The following is a 6,721-nucleotide window of genomic DNA, read 5'->3' as shown; positions in this document are numbered from 1 at the left end:
GAAGACTTATATATTCTACATCTTCACCTATCTCCTTCTCCGTCTCCTTTTCTACCTCACTTACAGATTTTGTGCTTGCCATGAGAACGCTCTTCACCCTAAAATATGGAGTTCGTTGTGTTATAAAAGGAAACCAACACACACACTGCAAGGGAATGATGGTACATAAAGCACGTAAGCCCACAATATGGGTTTATGTGCCATTAATATGGGCCACATGCCATATTATTAGATTTATGCACGTGTGATTGGTAAATGCATATGTCACATCATCTTTGTTTTACCTCACACACTATATCAAGCCTCCTCTGATTCAGATTCGGATTGTTCACCTTGAAATAAAATACATTAGAAACTTACTAAAGGAATATTAATGAATCTCACCTTGAACTCGGGTTATGAATGCTCTTGCTGCATCTCTTGCATGGTCTGGCAAGGTGATGGTGGCACTCTGCTTCCGCATCCAACCATGCACAACATTATCCACCGATATGCTCATGCTGGGATCCCTTGGATTCAGCACCCATCTCTTTTCTAGGCAATCCTTCGTATATCCGGAACTTGGCTTGAACCACTCCACAGTTACATTGAAGGAGTTAGTTTCCGCGTCCTCCTCTGCATCAGTGATGCAGTGCCCCACCCATATCATTTGTTTTTTATTACTGGGTCTGACAAGCACGACCATTCCTTTGCAGACCTGTACTGGATTGAATGCTGAATCCGGCTTCTTGTTCCTCGGCCCACAATAGTGATCCTCAACATCATTATCTGTCACTGCATTTCCAGAGGACATTGTTCCGCTACTATCTGGTGCTCTGGGTTCTGGCCAAAAGGACTCTTCCAATTCTTCATATACAACCGGCCCATTTTGGATAGCAAATATAATCTTCTCCCAGTATTTGAGCAAAGGCTTGCACCTCTTAAAATAGGATTCTATACCAAACACCAACCCCCTCTTCCAGAAGGCAATATGCTGTCTAATCCCGGCCACTATACTTTCCTGGTCTTTGAGTCCATCCGGGTGCATCGGCTGTGGGGAACCCTGAGGAATCATAGGTTCCCCAGTTATGGGATCTCTCTTGAAGAGTTCAATGCCATCCACTGGGAGCCACACTGTGTCCCATTCTCTCATCTTGTACCTCATCACTAGAGCACCGTCACGCATGCTGAAATGAAACTGAAGAGGCTTGGAGTGGCCAATCAGCGTTTCGGATCCGTCCCTGATGTAGCCTCTTACAAACCCCTTAAAGTCTGGAACCTCTGTCACAAGTGCAGCTTCAACAGTGCCTTTGATGCAATTTTGGAATTCATCGTAGAGTTGTGGGAGGGTGAGGACATTGGATCGCTGGAGGGACTCTGCCAGGTGACTGAACATGGCATCGACGTCTTCATGAGTGTGCCCAACCATGAGAAAGCCAAGTGTAACCGTTTCAAATATGCCTTTGGCAACAAGCATCGCCAAGTACGCGAAGACGTACATGTTTTTGTTCTCACTGCCAGCATTGTCTGTTTGGAGCAGAAGATGGGGTGGAAGGCCACATCGGCCGCAAGAACTTCCTTGAGATTCTGCTTCATTTGGATGAGGCTGTGCATTCACCGGGCGACCAGCCTCGTCGGAATGGCATGAGGCCTCACGTGATAACCCTACAATCTGACGGCCAACATATTCACTGGGATGGCATGGGGCCCCACGCGATACTGCAAGCCTTTGCTCCTCCTCCAGCTGAACCCTGTATGGGGTTCGATCGACAAGGGCCTTATGCAAGGGTTGGCCGTTCAGCTCAGTCTGCGCACTTTGCAGAGACCTTAAGTGTTTTGCTAGGGACGCAATCATCATGTTTGCACCCCCGCCACCCCATAGAGGTACAAAGAAGTTCCCATAGTTCTGGGCACCATGCCCATGAGCGATTATGCCAAACAGAGACACAGGCAGCTGCATCGATGAAGAGATTGCCTTGGGAGCAGGATTGAGTCGAGGTAAGCACGTCTTTTTCTGGTCCATTTTGTCGTGGATGATGCAGAGGTAAGAGTCAGGTCTCTCCATGGAGAGAATCCTGTTATGATAATATGCAGTCCTGCAGCTTCTCTGCTCGATGTTGTGGTTGAGCCGCATTCTAACCAACGTCTCTCGCTCTTGAGCGCTGCAAGAATTCTTCGACAAAGCCATTTTGATAGCAGTGCACTCGTCACACTTTGAAAAGCTGGAGTACTTTCCTATACTCACATCCCTGAACCTGTTGCTCCACAATCTACTAAATCTAGATTGGCTCAGCTTCCTGTAGCCATTACTCTGGAGTTCCCGATTCACATCTTCCAATATGGCCCCCTTGGTATACATGGAAGGTAGAACTCGTTGGGTGTCTCGTGTTCCATCTTCCAAGAGGCGGGTTTTATGTGGTTGCTGCTCGCTACATGTCTCGACAAACCTCTTGAAGATTGCCTCTCCATATACAACATGACCCCTGGTTTTGTGCGTACCGTCGTTCCCATGGACTGCCTGTTGAACCCTTTGTTCCTCGAACTCAGTTTTGATTCTGTAGAATGTGGTTCGAGGGACTCCATAAATGATTCTCCATGCCTTCATGCAGACCAAACCCCTCTGGAAGACCATGCCCCCCACCTGATGTTCTGAAGCATCAACAAATGACCGTAATGCCTCATACACAAAATTGCGAGCTGCCTTCCAGGACAATGTCTTGTATCTTGCTCTCTCCTCTTCAATAGCATCCCAATCAGCATGTTGACAACACCTCCTCTTGCAACAAGCAACTGTCGAGACCATTCGAACCTCCATCGCCATTTTCTGCCTTTTCGGTTCGTTGCTCAGATCCCTTTGGCTGCGCTGTAGGAAGGTGTACTTTCTTTTCCCATGAAGAGATGTTCTGTCATCAGTTGTAGTGGTGTTTGATTGTGAATCCTTCACATTCTCAAACACTAAATGCCTCAATTTCCACCGCACAATGCTTCCAATAGTTAGACTATTTTCTTCTGTGTCAACAACCTCTAAAATCGCAACTCCAATATCATCCCAGCCCAATTCTTGATTAGCAACCGCATCTCTTGGATCGACAACTGTGGCTAAGCCCTCAGCTACCACCTCCCCCTCGGGGTTGTTTAGAAACACCTTTGCCTGAATCCATGTAGCACGGTTCTTAAGATCCACGGAGGGAACATGCGTCGCACTTGTGTTGTCCCCAACATCTACTTTCTTCTGCAGATTTTTCAAGGCAACAACAACATTTACCCCGACGACCATCTCTCCTCGTTCAATAGCGACCACATTCCCATCGAAGACATTCTCTACTGATACAGCAGCATTGCCTTCCCCAAGCCTTTGACAGTGTATAACAAAGTTCCGATCCATAGACACAAGGGTCCTTTTTGCAACTCTCTTCCCACCATTCAAAATGTAAACCTTTTCCCCAACCCTGAAGGCCATTCTGAAAGTGCAGAAAAGAAGTTAAGACCATACAAAAAATGATGGGAGAATGGCCTAAATCATAACATACCAAATAGCATGAGGCCACATGCCATTATTCAAACATGCTATTGACACCCACGTGAAATTTCGCATTCACAAAATTGGCATGAGGCCTCATGCCATCTTGATATACACACAGCTGCAGGCAAGTAAAAACATACATGACAATACGCTAGCCATGAAATTGCAAGGGCCCAAGATGGCATGTGGCCTCATGCCATTTCTAAATGTGGTCCTAAACCATTCAATGGTGAACATACCAGGAAGCACAAGTGCCGAATATCAAGAGGAAGCGGTAGCCACACCAAAGACAGTGCCGCTCGCAACACCGCAACTACTCGTAGCGCCGCTCGCAACACCGCAACTGCTCGTAGCGCCGCTCGCACAAACTGCCACTCGCATAAACTGCCGCTCGCAATGGCGCTCGCAATGCCGCAACCGCTTGTAGACGCATAAACCACAGCTCACAACGCCGCTTACACAAGCAACGCTCACTGCGCTCAGCGGAACCAAGAACACGGCGCACAAAAATGATAGACCTAGGAATGAGTTCGAGAATTCAAAAATAACACATGCTTGAACGTCACATCAAATCCTCTGACAAACCAGATCTTATGATTCCTCTGACAAATTTCAAACTGAGTAGCTTCTAGACTTTGCTGTCGGAGGTTGAACTTTGTCACATCATGTCCTTGCCTCGATCCAGCTGTGCCATGTCAGTGATTTGAACTTTGCCATGCCATGTCAGCGATCCGCGCCAAGATTATTCGCCGTGTAAAGGAATAATTATGCTGTGTGTGTACGTCCATTTATGGCAATATAAGGCCACACGCCATTCAAAGAATAATGCTAGTCGAGCATTTTTTGGTGCATTTTTGGGTTCAAAATTGCATGAGCCCACACGCTATAAAGTTTACCTGTACCAAAAATAGAAACAGCTTTATTTACTTGGGAATTTAAGTGGTTGAGGCATTTTTAAACTTACAAACACATGCCCTACTTACATTCATTTGGTTGCTTAAAATTCAAAAATATTATAAACCTTTCTTTTTGCATTTTCAATGTTTTCAATTATGGTTTTTGATTTTCGCAGGACCAGCCTAGTAATCTATTTGCATCCCGTCATGTTTATAGATAGCTTTCGTTTGTCCCCTTCGCTGGCCTGAGATACATCTGCTCGGAATCTGCCTCTTACAGCATTTGCCCAGAAAGGGCATCTTTCTTCACGCAGCATTTGCCACATGTTTAGGGTTAGGGTTTAGGGTTTAGGGTTTAGCAATTCAGTAGCTTGATAAACATGCAAATACAGAACTTGATGCAAAATCTTTTGATATGTCACAATGCCCCTAGGACCATAAACACATTTCAATAAAGAGGGTCCTTTCATTTCATAACTCCTTACGTAGATCTTGGTGAAACCAGAGTTAGTGAAGTTGGTTTCTTGTGATCCCGCATCTGATTGTGATGTCCCTTTGCAGTGTCGATGGAAAGGTCAATGCACACCAAACTGTAGAATCTTGGAGCAAAATAACGGTCGGATCTATGGCAAATGCCCCTGAAACATTGTAAGGCTCGTGTGGTCTCATGTGGTGTCCGATCGAGATGCTTCTTTGCAGGGTCATCAAGAAGGACATTGTATACCATTCTGTAAAATCTAGTTGCGATCTAACGGTTGGATCTCCAGGAAACTCAAAACAATCTCGCGCGTGTCAGAATATTCTACGAATATACTCCTATGTGCTCCTGAAAATGGCATGCGGCCCCACGCCATTCAAGAGATAACGCCAGATGACGCCGAGCATTTTTTGGTGCATTTTTTGGGATCAAAATTGCATGAGCCCACATGCTTGAACGTCACATCAAATCCTCTGATAATTTATTTAGCTGAACATCTGGCATTTTTGGAAATACAAGATGCTTTGGAATATCCAATCATGTATGGTATAAATATAGCGAGGGTATTAAATGATATCCCAATCATGATCTTTCTTTTGGATTCCGCGTGCATGCAGTCCAAGAAATGATGACGTTGCGGATTTCTTTTGGATTTCACGCATGCGCGCGCCGATCCAGAAATTAATGGTGGCGCCCAAGTCCGAGAAATGATGACGTGGCAGGATTACCAACCGTCGTGACATTTCGCGCGTGTGAGGTTAGGTTTTGCATTTTGCTTCATACTCGCGCTCGCACACTCGCGCTCGCATTGCGCTCCCACTTCTCTACAGGTTTCTCGTGTGCATCGGCGTCCACTCGCGCTTGCATCACACTCGCGCTCGCATCGCGCTCGTGTGCATTGGCGTCCACTTCAAGACACACCCAGTTTGTAACTTCGCCGCCAACTCCGCCGCCCACTCCGCCACCCACACGCAGCCCACTTGGCGTCCCGGGAGATTTCAGCGCCACTCTCCAACTGTAAGTGGCAGAGTAGCCTTGCTGCTACGATCCGCTGCACACACAGTGCACATTCGCCAGCGAGTCCGGTTGTCACGCCTCCATTCGGCTTCAAATGGTAAGTCTTTTAGGCCAAGTAGAAAATGGCATGAGGCCACATGCCATTCAGTAGCAACATTGGCATGCACCGATTGGGCTCTCGAGTGCAGTCCGGTTACAGATGGCGTGTAGCCTCACGCCATCTTAGGATGCAGCCTCAAGACATCTGATGCAGTGGTGAATGGCGTGTGGCCTCACGTTATTTCCAACTACTAGCTTTTCATCTATCAGCTCTAATTGTTGTGCATTTCTGAACAGGCGAGGAATTGCGTTCTTCTTCCAGCCACTGTCAATGTGGATGCAGAGAAGGGGGAGGAGCTCACCAGTTGGACTTTCGGGATGGAAGGCGAGGATCTGAGGCTGTACAACACAGATGGTGGGAGAAAAGAATGCATGGGGATCCTCATCCAAGTGACAGACACTCCATGCAGTTCCATGCAAGAATATGGACTGGCACTTGTGGTAGAGACAGCGTCTGCCTTCAAGATCCACCTTGCACATCCTAGCGGCTTTCCGGAGGGGGGCAGCGGCTATGAGGAATTCCTAGAGGGAGCTAGGGAGAGGTTGTCCAGGAGGCCCACAATTTCAAAGACGCTGCGGGTCTATGAATATCACATGGAATCTACGGACCTCACCTACGGCGATGTTCAAAAACTATATTCCAACATTGAGCCGTTGAGAGTGACTCCAATTCGCGAAACAAAGGGGAAGGGGGTCGATTTGGAAACTACCTCAAAGCAGAAAAGGGTG

The sequence above is a fragment of the Selaginella moellendorffii genome, unplaced genomic scaffold (assembly GCF_000143415.4).
Source record: "Selaginella moellendorffii unplaced genomic scaffold, v1.0 SELMOscaffold_207, whole genome shotgun sequence".
NCBI classification, from domain to species: domain Eukaryota; kingdom Viridiplantae; phylum Streptophyta; class Lycopodiopsida; order Selaginellales; family Selaginellaceae; genus Selaginella; species Selaginella moellendorffii.
The sequence above is the reverse complement of the archived record's forward strand: the minus strand, read 5'-3'. Positions refer to the sequence as shown.